Source organism: Acipenser ruthenus, chromosome 35 (assembly GCF_902713425.1).
Source record: "Acipenser ruthenus chromosome 35, fAciRut3.2 maternal haplotype, whole genome shotgun sequence".
NCBI classification, from domain to species: domain Eukaryota; kingdom Metazoa; phylum Chordata; class Actinopteri; order Acipenseriformes; family Acipenseridae; genus Acipenser; species Acipenser ruthenus.
The window spans coordinates 4675060-4688146 of record NC_081223.1 but is presented as its reverse complement, the minus strand read 5'-3'; the positions used below and the strand labels follow the sequence as shown (position 1 = coordinate 4688146).

At 40.0% G+C, this 13087-nt stretch overlaps 10 non-coding genes across 10 annotated transcripts; 3 read left to right on the top strand and 7 right to left on the bottom strand.

Annotated features, from left to right (window-relative positions):
• The first annotated feature begins 5531 nt into the window (after positions 1-5531).
• trnas-uga (transfer RNA serine (anticodon UGA)) lies at positions 5532-5613 on the top strand. Its single transcript has one exon. It is a non-coding gene; the product is annotated as a tRNA-Ser (tRNA).
• Positions 5614-6155: 542 nt separating this feature from the next.
• trnal-cag (transfer RNA leucine (anticodon CAG)) lies at positions 6156-6237 on the bottom strand. Its single transcript has one exon. It is a non-coding gene; the product is annotated as a tRNA-Leu (tRNA).
• Positions 6238-6914: 677 nt separating this feature from the next.
• LOC131705416 (small nucleolar RNA U3) lies at positions 6915-7130 on the bottom strand. The gene has a single exon (XR_009310373.1). It is a non-coding gene; the product is annotated as a small nucleolar RNA U3 (small nucleolar RNA).
• A 1545-nt stretch (positions 7131-8675) lies between these two features.
• On the top strand, positions 8676-8757 carry trnas-aga (transfer RNA serine (anticodon AGA)). Its single transcript has one exon. It is a non-coding gene; the product is annotated as a tRNA-Ser (tRNA).
• A 170-nt stretch (positions 8758-8927) lies between these two features.
• Positions 8928-9001, bottom strand: trnai-aau (transfer RNA isoleucine (anticodon AAU)). The gene has a single exon. It is a non-coding gene; the product is annotated as a tRNA-Ile (tRNA).
• A 298-nt stretch (positions 9002-9299) lies between these two features.
• trnal-cag (transfer RNA leucine (anticodon CAG)) lies at positions 9300-9381 on the bottom strand. The gene has a single exon. It is a non-coding gene; the product is annotated as a tRNA-Leu (tRNA).
• Positions 9382-10061: 680 nt separating this feature from the next.
• Positions 10062-10282, bottom strand: LOC131705389 (small nucleolar RNA U3). The gene has a single exon (XR_009310345.1). It is a non-coding gene; the product is annotated as a small nucleolar RNA U3 (small nucleolar RNA).
• Positions 10283-11822: 1540 nt separating this feature from the next.
• On the top strand, positions 11823-11904 carry trnas-aga (transfer RNA serine (anticodon AGA)). The gene has a single exon. It is a non-coding gene; the product is annotated as a tRNA-Ser (tRNA).
• A 170-nt stretch (positions 11905-12074) lies between these two features.
• On the bottom strand, positions 12075-12148 carry trnai-aau (transfer RNA isoleucine (anticodon AAU)). Its single transcript has one exon. It is a non-coding gene; the product is annotated as a tRNA-Ile (tRNA).
• A 298-nt stretch (positions 12149-12446) lies between these two features.
• On the bottom strand, positions 12447-12528 carry trnal-cag (transfer RNA leucine (anticodon CAG)). Its single transcript has one exon. It is a non-coding gene; the product is annotated as a tRNA-Leu (tRNA).
• Between the last annotated feature and the right edge of the window lie 559 nt (positions 12529-13087).

The following is a 13087-nucleotide window of genomic DNA, read 5'->3' as shown; positions in this document are numbered from 1 at the left end:
GTGCAATAGGGAGTCTCATTGAAAATTCTGTGTGATAGGGAGTCTTATTGAAACTGCTGTGTGATAGGGAGTCTCATTGAAACTGCTGTGTGATAGGGAGTCTTACTGAAACTGCTGTGCAATAGGGAGTCTTATTGAAACTGCTGTGCGATAGGGAGTCTTATTGAAACTGCTGTGCGATTGGGAGTCTCATTGAAACTGCTGTGCAATAGGGAGTCTCATTGAAACTGTTGTGTGATAGGGAGTCTTATTGAAACTGCTGTGCAATAGGGAGTCTTATTGAAACTGCTGTGCAATAGGGAGTCTCATTGAAACTGCTGTGTGATAGGGAGTCTCATTGAAACTGCTGTGCAATAGGGAGTCTCATTGAAACTGCTGTGTGATAGGGAGTCTCATTGAAACTGCTGTGCGATAATGAGACTTATTAAAACTGCTGTGCGATAGGGAGTCTTACTGAAACTGCTGTGCAATAGGGAGTCTTACTGAAACTGCTGTGCGATAGGGAGTCTCATTGAAACTGCTGTGCAATAGGGAGTCTCATTGAAACTGCTGTGCAATAGGGAGTCTCATTGAAACTGCTGTGTGATAGGGAGTCATTGAAACTGCTGTGAAATAGGATAAGTCTCATTGAAACTGCTGTGCAATAGGGAGTCTTATTTAAACTGCTGTGCGATAATGAGACTTATTAAAACTGCTGTGTGATAGGGAGTCTCATTGAAACTGCTGTGTGGTAGGGAGTCTTATTGAAACTGCTGTGCAATAGGGAGTCTTATTGAAACTGCTGTGTGATAGGGAGTCTTACTGAAACTGCTGTGCGATAGGGAGTCTCATTGAAACTGCTGTGCAATAGGGAGTCTGATTGAAACTTCTGTGAAATAGGATGAGTCTCATTGAAACTACTGTGCAATAGGGAGTCTTATTGAAACTGCTGTGCAATAGGGAGTCTTATTGAAACTGCTGTGCAATAGGGAGTCTCATTGAAACTGCTGTGCAATATTGAGTCTCATTGAAACTGCTGTGAAATAGGATGAGTCTCATTGAAACTGCTGTGCAATAGGGAGTCTTATTTAAACTGCTGTGCAATAGGGAGTCTCATTGAAACTGCTGTGCAATAGGGAGTCTCATTGAAACTGTTGTGTGATAGGGAGTCTTACTGAAACTGCTGTGCGATAGGCAGTCTTATTGAAACTGCTGTGCGATAGGGAGTCTCATTGAAACTGCTGTGCAATAGGGAGTCTTATTGAAACTGCTGTGCAATAGGGAGTCTTATTGAAACTGCTGTGCGATAGAGTCTCATTGAAACTGCTGTGCAATAGGGAGTCTTATTGAAACTGCTGTGTGATAGGGAGTCTTATTGAAACTGCTGTGTGATAGGGAGTCTCATTGAAACTGCTGTGCGATAGGGAGTCTCATTGAAAGTGTTTGAGAGAGACCCAGGGAAAGCACTGTTTTAAAAGGAACTAATCTAAAAAGTTATATAAAAAATGAAATTGTGTCTTTCCTATAGACTTGCTCTGTACAGCTCTGCAGTGTTGATCTCTCTTTCCTTTTAACCTGTTCTGTACAGCTCTGCAGTGTTGAGTTTCCTACAGACCTGCTCTGTGCAGCTCTGCAGTGTTGTTTTCTATAGACCTGCTCTGTGCAGCTCTGCAGTGTTGAGTTTCCTATAGACCTGCTCTGTGCAGCTCTGCAGTGTTGGTTCCTATAGAACAACTGTGTGCAGCTCTGCAGTGTTGAGTTTCCTATAGACCTGCTCTGTGCAGCTCTGCCATCTTGAGTTTCCTATAGACCTACTCTGTGCAGCTCTGCAGTGTTGAGTTTCCAATAGACCTGCTCTGTGCAACTCTGCAGTGTTGAGTTTCCTATAGACCTGCTCTGTGCAGCTCTGCAGTGTTATTTTCTATAGACCTGCTCTGTGCAGCTCTGCAGTGTTGAGTTTAAGATAGACCTGCTCTGTGCAGCTCTGCAGTGTTGAGTTTCCTATAGACCTGCTCTGTGCAGCTCTGCAGTGTTGAGTTTCCTATAGACCTGCTCTGTGCAGCTCTGCAGTGTTGGTTCCTATAGACCAGCTGTGTGCAGCTCTGCAGTGTTGAGTTTCCTATAGACCTGCTCTGTGCAGCTCTGCAGTGTTATTTTCTATAGACCTGCTCTGTGCAGCTCTGCAGTGTTGAGTTTCCTATAGACCTGCTCTGTGCAGCTCTGCAGTGTTATTTTCTATAGACCTGCTCTGTGCAGCTCTGCAGTGTTGAGTTTAATATAGACCTGCTCTGTGCAGCTCTGCAGTGTTGAGTTTCCTATAGACCTGCTCTGTGCAGCTCTGCAGTGTTGAGTTTCCTATAGACCTGCTCTGTGCAGCTCTGCAGTGTTGGTTCCTATAGACCAGCTGTGTGCAGCTCTGCAGTGTTGAGTTTCCTATAGACCTGCTCTGTGCAGCTCTGCAGTGTTATTTTCTATAGACCTGCTCTGTGCAGCTCTGCAGTGTTGAGTTTCCTATAGACCTGCTCTGTGCAGCTCTGCAGTGATGAGTTTCCTATAGACCTGCTCTGTGCAGCTCTGTTCATAATGAATTACAAATTACACTTCTTTTAAAGTCTTTTGCCATTTCTTTCCCAGTTTTATGTCTCTCTCTCTCTTTGACTTTCTTAATTGCTACGAAAATCCCTACAAAATATTCTGCAACTGTTTTAAGATGTTTAAAGATGATATATATATATATATATATATATATATATATATATATATATATATATATATATAATATACAAAATGTGTTTCAGATGTTACAATTTGAAACTGTTTTCTTTTTAGTTTGGAATTGCGTGTATTTTATTTAATTTAAGTGCAAAATGACTTTTTTTTTTTTTTTGAAGGGACTGGTCCATTTAGATGCAGTCAAAGAGAGGGGTGAGGGAGTTTGGACTAGTAATAATATTGTAATAATAATAATAATAATAATAATAATAATAATAATAATAATAATAATAATAATAATAATATGCACAATAGCCTTAGACCAATCACCCCCTATACTAACTATAATGGACTGTTCCGTGTTACTTTGTACTTTTTTTTTTAAAAAGGTGTTGAATTGACTGAATTTGTGTAATTTTAGGAATTTGTTTATAAAGTTGTGTATTGATTTTTTCATTTATGTATTTATTTGTTTATTTCGTTCATTCATTTTCATAAGTGTTATTTCTCAGGAATTTAAGATTTACAACATTTTATGGATTTTAAAAACAGCACTGTACTGTACTGGAGATCTGAGAGCCAGCTAATTCAATACAGTCCAGTCTAATCTAACAGCACGGCACTGTACTGGGGATCTGAGAGCCAGCTAATTCAATACAGTCCAGTCTAATCTAACAGCACTGTACTGTACTGGAGATATGAGAGCCAGCTAATTCAATACAGTCCAGTCTAATCTAACAGCACGGTACTGTACTGGGGATCTGAGAGCCAGCTAATTCAATACAGTCCAGTCTAGTCTAACAGCACTGTACTGTACTGGGGATCTGAGAGCCAGCTAATTCAATACAGTCCAGTCTAGTCTAACAGCACTGTACTGTACTGGGGATCTGAGAGCCAGCTAATTCAATACAGTCCAGTCTAATCTAACAGCACTGTACTGTACTGGAGATATGAGAGCCAGCTAATTCAATACAGTCCAGTCTAATCTAACAGCACTGTACTGTACTGTACTGGACATTTTGGTAGGGAATGTGTTCACATGCGACAATTGACAAGCTCTTACCAAGATGGCAGCCCAACAACAAACAGAAAAAAAACCGAAAAAATATTTTAACTATTGTCATTCTTTTAACAAAAAAAAACATTCCGTGTTGTATTGTGTTGTATTTTTATGTATTTTTGTAAAAAAAAACATGTTGAATAAATGCTTTATTTTAAAAAAAAAAACCTAAAAAAACACCTTTTGTGTTTCCTCTTTTCAAGCAAAATCCAATGGGACTTTATTTGATTTCATGCGAAACACACATACATCAAATATATTTCTGTCAATAAAAACATAATTCTTAAAGGTTATTAAATTAGTTTTATCTTTTCTTAATGAATGTCTTTTAAATTTGTAAAATTATAACCCATTAAAATAGAACAAATCGACAGAAATTAATGCATTTGTCGCTCGTTACCCTTTTTCATTTTTTTATTATTATAAAGTCCAGCCACTGTAAAATATCAGAAATTATCGCGATCGCTAAAACCCAGCCCATCACTGATGCATCATGGGAACAAAGAACAGTCGTTTGAATTTGAATACGAATATATTCAATATTTGACCAAAAAAGAGGGGATATGGCAGGTTGACAAGTAAGAGAATAATCTTTTTTTATTGTATTTTCTTAATTAAACAGGAAATAGAAAACTTTTTTTTTTTCTCAGCGTCTTTTCTGTGTTTTCAACGTGTTGTGTTGTCAGGATACCGTACACACTTAACTCGCTCAGTCAAAAATAGATTTTTTGAAGCTTAACTATTTAATTTATTTTTTTGTAATATTTAAAAAAATTCTCCCAATTTGGAATATCCAATTGTTTTTTTTTATGGCGCTGCTGCAGCTTCCCGTATCGACACGGGAGAACGAAGACTCATCATGCGCATCCTCTGAAACAAACGCCGTCAGCCACCCTCCTCTTGTCACACTGCAACAGCAAAGCCAGCCGCACCTGGCTGTAGCGGTGTTTGAGGAAACGCAGTTCTGCCCACAACTCGCAGGAGACCGGTCGCCACAGGAGTTGCTGGAGCTTGTTGAGACAATGATTACCAAGCTGACCTAAACCCTCCCAACCCGGGTGGCACTCTGCCAACTGTGCGCCGCCCCCTCGGCGTTCCTGTCGGCGATGGCATAGTCTGGATTGGAACCAGCGATCTCCAGGCTATAAGGCACACCTTGCAATTCAGATGAAGCGCCTCAGCTGGATGCGCCACGCTCCCCCCAACAATTCAGCAATTCAGTAGGCTACGTTTGACCCGTTCAGTTAATCAGTGCAGTGTTTTTCACTAGTTTTCTGTTAGGTTATCATCTGTTTTCTTTCTCAGTATTAGCCGTGATTTCCTGGAAAATGTGACAGTGGCGACCTGCAAGTTTGGTCCATCCATAATTAAATACTCTACTGCAGTTACTGCTTGCTCTTAAATATAACTCTATTTAATGTATTGCAGCTGCTCTTATTTAAACTGCCTTTACATTGATTTCCACATTCCATTTTGCACTCGTTATTCGTCCGATTTGATCTCCATTCTGCTTCCAAGCTGATGGCTGGGAAGCCTATTGTTTCTGTTAGGATTAAATAGCTACGTATTTTTAAATAAAGATGTATTCATTATTATGAACGTTAACAGAAAGTATATTGTATTTACTTTTCCCATGTGTGCTTGCCTTGTACAAATCTGATAGAGTTTCAACAAAGGCATTTGACTTGGGTTCATTAGTTAGCCTATACTGCCATCTACAGCATTACTGCGGGAGCCGTTTACTTCTTTTGGATATTTTCACAATTAACCGTGCGAGCATGTAGTCGTGGCCGAGTGGTTAAGGCGATGGACTTGAAATCCATTGGGGTTTCCCCGCGCAGGTTCGAATCCTGCCGACTACGTAAGCTTTGTTTTTAATTGATTGTATGTGTTCATTGTTAATACATGTTTAAAGCACAGGAAGTCTGAAATATTACTGGTTGTACTTCATATCGCTTCGGTTCATTTTGTTAAAGAATGTTCATTTTGGCACCATTACAAATGCTGTGGTTTCTTTAAAGAAGAAAAGCCATGGCCCGTACGGGGATCAAACCTGCAACCTTGGCGTTATTAGCACCATGCTCTAACCAACTGAGCTAACCGGCCACACACTCAAAACTTGATACTAGAACCCGAGGAAAATAAGTCCTGCGGACATTATGATTGTTCTACCAAGATGTTCTCATGTTAAACTGAACAATAACACATTCAAAGTATTGGAAAGGCATAATTAGAGGCCTCGTCATAATGAGGCAGTTTAACAGTGTGAAGGATGTGGTGAGGTGCAGGCTTGCGGTGACTTTCTCTCATTTAACGACCTTGTGATTTGAATACTAACAAGAAAAACAAATCAAATTACCAAGCATTCGGTGGACGTTTTAAGAAATAAATGAACAAAAAGGTTTGTCAGAAGTGGGATTCGAACCCACGCCTCCAGAGAGACTGCGACCTGAACGCAGCGCCTTAGACCGCTCGGCCATCCTGACTTACACCGACGACTTTGCACAACACTGCAGTACACTGCTGAACCTCCAATGTCTGACGCTACAGTAAATCACCTGGTGTGTGCGTGAACTTATTCTTTTTCTGTTTATATTAAGGAGGGCGACCTGTTTCGTCGCATTCTATATGGGATCACAAGGACACTCCTCTTACAGACAGAAAATTTACGGCAAACAGAGCGATCGCTTCACGGTTAGAAACAAATCAGAACAGTCTGTTAGCAAATTAACTTCATGAAAAAAACACACAGGACTTACATAAATGTTACAGATATTTTCGTAGACACAAAAGTTGTAACATAATTGAGTACATTTGTAAACTATCCGCCAGTAACAGACATTATCTCACATTATCTCTAGTTTCAAACGCATTATCACAGGCGGCACAATTACGACATGGAAAAAATCCAGTATATTTGTCCAGTACACCGAGATCTCTCGAACGTTTCAATGAGTCAGCCCTTAATAAACACACTCCGTGTTCATTTCTGTGTATATGACATTGTCTATACACAATACCTGCCATGTAAGCCTATTGGTATCAAACCGATCACAATTAATGTGATCCGTGTTTTCAGTCAGAATGATAGTTTTAATCAATCGTCGAAAAAGCAGCAGTGCTTTGCAACTGTAGTTCGTCTTGCGTACCTTTAGGAAAGATACCCACTCAGAACGTGTCCGCTTCCTCCAGCCCCCTAAGGAACACTGGAGGGGTCATCAATAACAGGGAGCAGTTGGCCAAAAAACAACACTCACTGCCTCCTTCACGCTCAAAAGTGAACACTCTCACTCTTCCTCGTGGATAGCGAGTCCAAACACTTTAAAAACGCATTTCGCTAGCAAATCGCTATAGAAATGATCTCTGAAAGTATTGTTTTATGGGCAAGTGGCCGACCGTCTCCCTCCAACTCTGAGTGGCACCGGCAGCTGTGCCGCTGAGAAATTAACAGGGACTTTCATATAATGCAATTGCTGTTGCCCAGTGAGGTGTTACAACAACATTTCAAACTCATTCCAAACTGCAGGCGGTTAAAAGCTTAATTGGGTTCAAGTTTCTCGTATGATTTAAAAAGTAGGAGCCAGTTGCCTCATTTCAATTGTCTGCCTTCCTCCTTTGCACTGTGAAGTTTATCAAATTTGTGCTTAAAATCTGAATACTATTCCCATTTGAATCGTGTATATTTGGTTTCCATTTTAGCAATATGCATACACACTGTTCTGTTGAGCTCCCAGGGTGTTATCTAATAAAACACCATAATCGGTTAGCACGATCGGCTTTTAATCGAAATTTTGGTGTTTCAAGCCCACGCAGAGATGATGCTTTTTGCATTTCTTTATCGCATTAGAAAATGGCACTATAATACGTTTTTATTTCCTCCAATTACACTAAAGAAAAAATGTGCTGTTTTTTTAATTCAAAAAATTAATTAAGAACAAATAACCCTAGTCGTGCTGTATACAAAAACCCGGGATCGAAGCAGGGACCGTTACAGTCTGAGCTATTTCAGTTGGACGCGATTTTGCTATCCAGGCCGCATTCTTTTCGTCAATCGCCTTTTTGTCAAGCCAGTAAACCTGCATGTAATGAGAAACGTTCAACAGTTCGGAAACACCACAATAGAATCCAATGCCTTTGCAAATGTGTTTCCAAACTGTTAGTTTTTCTCCCAAATGTGGTTTCTCAAAAAATGGTTTTGCCTACTTTTTATTATTATTATTACTTTTTCCAGAGTAAGACCAAAAGGCAAACATCCAGGAAATAGTTAAACACTGCTACAGGGCTTGAACTGTCTCAACAAACGTTTAGTGGTTAAAGATAAAGGGCTTTTAACCAGGAGGTCCCCCGGTACAAATCCCACCTCAGCCACTGACTCATTGTGTGACCCTGAGCAAGTCACTTAACCTCCTTGTGCTCCGTTTTTCGGGTGAGATGTAAATGTAAGTGACTCTACAGCTGATGCATAGTTCACACACCCTAGTCTCTGTAAGTTGCCATGTGTATAATAAAAACGAACATAATTATGGTATGTTTTATTAGCATGAAATACTTTGTAGATCTTGTTATCTGCTAAGTCCGCTCACGCTAGCCAGAACGTGCTCGAGTGCTCTGGCAACAGCCATGAAGCAAGTCAATTTTTCAGTTCAATTAAATAACTACTTTGTTTTTGTGGATGGGGGTGTTTCTTGAAAAGATCAGTTAAATAGCTACGTATTTTGAAATAAAGATGTATTCATTATTATGAACGTTAACAAAAATTATATTTTATTTACATTTCCCACGTGTGCTTGCATTGTACAAATCTGACAGTTTCAACAAAGACATTTGACTTCGGTTCATTAGTTAGCCTATACTGCCATCTACAGCATTACTACGGGTTTCGTTTACTTCTTTTGGATATTTTCACAAATAATCGTCCGAGCATGTAGTCGTGGCCGAGTGGTTAAGGCGATGGACTAGAAATCCATTGGGGTTTCCCCGCGCAGGTTCGAATCCTGCCGACTACGTAAGCTTTGTTTTTAATTGATTGTATGTGCTCATTGTTAATACATGTTTAAAGCTCAGGAAGTCTGAAATATTACTGGTTGTACTTCATATCGCTTCGGTTCATTTTGTTAAAGAATGTTCATTTTGGCACCATTACAAATGCTGTGGTTTCTTTAAAGAAGAAAAGCCGTGGCCCGTACGGGGATCGAACCCGCGACCTTGGCGTTATTAGCACCACGCTCTAACCAACTGAGCTAACCGGCCACACACTCAAAACTTGATACTAGAACCCGAGGAAAATAAGTCCTGCGGACATTATGATTGTTCTACCAAGATGTTCTCATGTTAAACTGAACAATAACACATTCAAAGTATTGGAAAGGCATAATTAGAGGCCTCGTCATAATGAGGCAGTTTAACAGTGTGAAGGATGTGGTGAGGTGCAGGCTTGCGGTGACTTTCTCTCATTTAACGACCTTGTGATTTGAATACTAACAAGAAAAACAAATCAAATTACCAAGCATTCGGTGGACGTTTTAAGAAATAAATAAACAAACAGATTTGTCAGAAGTGGGATTCGAACCCACGCCTCCAGAGAGACTGCGACCTGAACGCAGCGCCTTAGACCGCTCGGCCATCCTGACTTACACTGACGACTTTGCACAACACTGCAGTACACTGCTGAACCTCCAATGTCTGACGCTACAGTAAATCACCTGGGGTGTGTGTGAACTTATTCTTTATCTGTTTATATTAAGGAGGGCGACCTGTTTCGTCGCATTCTATATGGGATCACAAGGACACTCCTCTTACAGACAGAAAATATACGGCAAACAGAGCGATCGCTTCACGGTTAGAAACAAATCAGAACAGTCTGTTAGCAAATTAACTTCATGAAAAAAAACACACAGGCATTACATAAATGTTACAGATATGTTTCGTAGACACAAAAGTTGTAACATAATTGAGTACATTTGTAAACTATCCGCCAGTAACAGACATTATCTCACATTATCTCTAGTTTCAAACGCATTATCACAGGCGGCACAATTACGACATGGAAAAAATCCAGTATATTTGTCCAGTACACCTAGATCTCTCGAACATTAAAATGAGTCAGCCCTTAAAAAAACACTGTCCGTGTTCATTTCTATGTATATGACATTGTCTATACACAATACCTGTCATGTAAGCCTATTGGTATCAAACCGATCACAATTAATGTGATCCGTGTTTTCAGTCAGATTGATAGTTTTAATCAATCATCGAAAAAGCAGCAGTGCTTTGCAACTGTAGTTCGTCTTGCGTACCTTTAGGCAAGATACCCACTCAGAACGTGTCTGCTTCCTCCAGCCCCCTAAGGAACACTGGAGCGGTCATCAATAACAGGGAGCAGTTGGCCAAAAAAAAAAAAAACACTCGCTGTCTCCTTCACGCTCAAAAACGAACACTCTCACTCTTCCTCGTGGATAGCGAGTCCAAACACTTTATAAACGCATTTCGCTGGCAAATCACTATAGAAATGATCCCGGAAAGTATTGTTTTATGGGCAAGTGGCCGACCGTCTCCCTCCAACTCTGAGTGGCACCGGTAGCTGTGCCGCTGACAAATAGACAGGAGCTTTCATATAATGCAATTGCTGTTGCCCAGTGAGGTGTTACAACAACATTTCAAACTCATTCCAAACTGCAGGCGGTTAAAAGCTAAATTGGGTTCAAGTTTCTCGTATGATTTAAAAAGTAGGAGCCAGTTGCCTCATTTGCATTGTCTGCCTTCCTCCTTTGCACTGTGAAGTCTATCAAATTTGTGCTTACAATCTGAATACGATTCCCATTTGAATCGTATATATTTGGTTTCCATTTTAGCTCTATGCATACACACTGTTCTGTTGAGACTCCCAAGGTGTTATGTAATAAAACACCATAATCGGTTAGCACGTTGGGCTGTTAATCGAAATTTTGGTGTTTCAAGCCCACGCAGAGATGATGCTTTTTGCATTTCTTTATCGCATTAGAAAATGGCACTATAATACGTTTTTATTTCCTCCAATTACACTGAAGAAAAAAATGTGCTGTTTTTTTAATTCAAAAAATTAATTAAGAAAAAATAGCCCTAGTCGTGCTGTTTGCAAAAACCCGGGATCGAAGCAGGGACCGTTACAGTCTGAGCTATTTCAGTTGGACGCGATTTTGCTATCCAGACCGCATTCTTTTCGTCAATCGCCTTTTTGTCAAGCCAGTAAACCTGCATGTAATGAGAAACGTTCAACAGTTCGGAAACACCACAATAGAATCCAATGCCTTTGCAAATGTGTTTCCAAACTGTTAGTTTTTCTCCCAAATGTGGTTTCTCAAAAAATGGTTTTGCCTACTTTTTATTATTATTATTACTTTTTCCAGAGTAAGACCAAAAGGCAAACATCCAGGAAATAGTTAAACACTGCTACAGGGCTTGAACTGTCTCAACAAACGTTTAGTGGTTAAAGATAAAGGGCTTTTAACCAGGAGGTCCCCCGGTACAAATCCCACCTCAGCCACTGACTCATTGTGTGACCCTGAGCAAGTCACTTAACCTCCTTGTGCTCCGTTTTTCCGGTGAGATGTAAATGTAAGTGACTCTACAGCTGATGCATAGTTCACACACCCTAGTCTCTGTAAGTTGCCATGTGTATAATAAAAACGAACATAATTATGGTATGTTTTATTAGCATGAAATACTTTGTAGATCTTGTTATCTGCTAAGTCCGCTCACGCTAGCCAGAACGTGCTCGAGTGCTCTGGCAACAACCATGAAGCAAGTCAATTTTTCAGTTCAATTAAATAACTACTTTGTTTTTGGGGGTGTTTCTTGAAAAGATCAGTTAAATAGCTACGTATTTTGAAATAAAGATGTATTCATTATTATAAACGTTAACAAAAATTATATTTTATTTACATTTCCCACGTGTGCTTGCATTGTACAAATCTGACAGTTTCAACAAAGACATTTGACTTCGGTTCATTAGTTAGCCTATACTGCCATCTACAGCATTACTACGGGTTTCGTTTACTTCTTTTGGATATTTCACAAATAATTGTGCGAGCATGTAGTCGTGGCCGAGTGGTTAAGGCGATGGACTAGAAATCCATTGGGGTTTCCCCGCGCAGGTTCGAATCCTGCCGACTACGTAAGCTTTGTTTTTAATTGATTGTATGTGCTCATTGTTAATACATGTTTAAAGCTCAGGAAGTCTGAAATATTACTGGTTGTACTTCATATGGCTTCGGTTCATTTTGTTAAAGAATGTTCATTTTGGCACCATTAGAAATGCTGTGGTTTCTTTAAAGAAGAAAAGCCGTGGCCCGTACGGGGATCGAACCCGCGACCTTGGCGTTATTAGCACCACGCTCTAACCAACTGAGCTAACCGGCCACACACTAAAAACTTGATACTAGAACCCGAGGAAAATAAGTCCTGCGGACATTATGATTGTTCTACCAAGATGTTCTCATGTTAAACTGAACAATAACACATTCAAAGTATTGGAAAGGCATAATTAGAGGCCTCGTCATAATGAGGCAGTTTAACAGTGTGAAGGATGTGGTGAGGTGCAGGCTTGCGGTGACTTTCTCTCATTTAACGACCTTGTGATTTGAATACTAACAAGAAAAACAAATCAAATTACCAAGCATTCGGTGGACGTTTTAAGAAATAAATAAACAAACAGATTTGTCAGAAGTGGGATTCGAACCCACGCCTCCAGAGAGACTGCGACCTGAACGCAGCGCCTTAGACCGCTCGGCCATCCTGACTTACACTGACGACTTTGCACAACACTGCAGTACACTGCTGAACCTCCAATGTCTGACGCTACAGTAAATCACCTGGGGTGTGTGTGAACTTATTCTTTATCTGTTTATATTAAGGAGGGCGACCTGTTTCGTCGCATTCTATATGGGATCACAAGGACACTCCTCTTACAGACAGAAAATATACGGCAAACAGAGCGATCGCTTCACGGTTAGAAACAAATCAGAACAGTCTGTTAGCAAATTAACTTCATGAAAAAAAAAACACACAGGCATTACATAAATGTTACAGATATGTTTCGTAGACACAAAAGTTGTAACATAATTGAGTACATTTGTAAACTATCCGCCAGTAACAGACATTATCTCACATTATCTCTAGTTTCAAACGCATTATCACAGGCGGCACAATTACGACATGGAAAAAATCCAGTATATTTGTCCAGTACACCTAGATCTCTCGAACATTAAAATGAGTCAGCCCTTAAAAAAACACTGTCCGTGTTCATTTCTATGTATATGACATTGTCTATACACAATACCTGTCATGTAAGCCTATTGG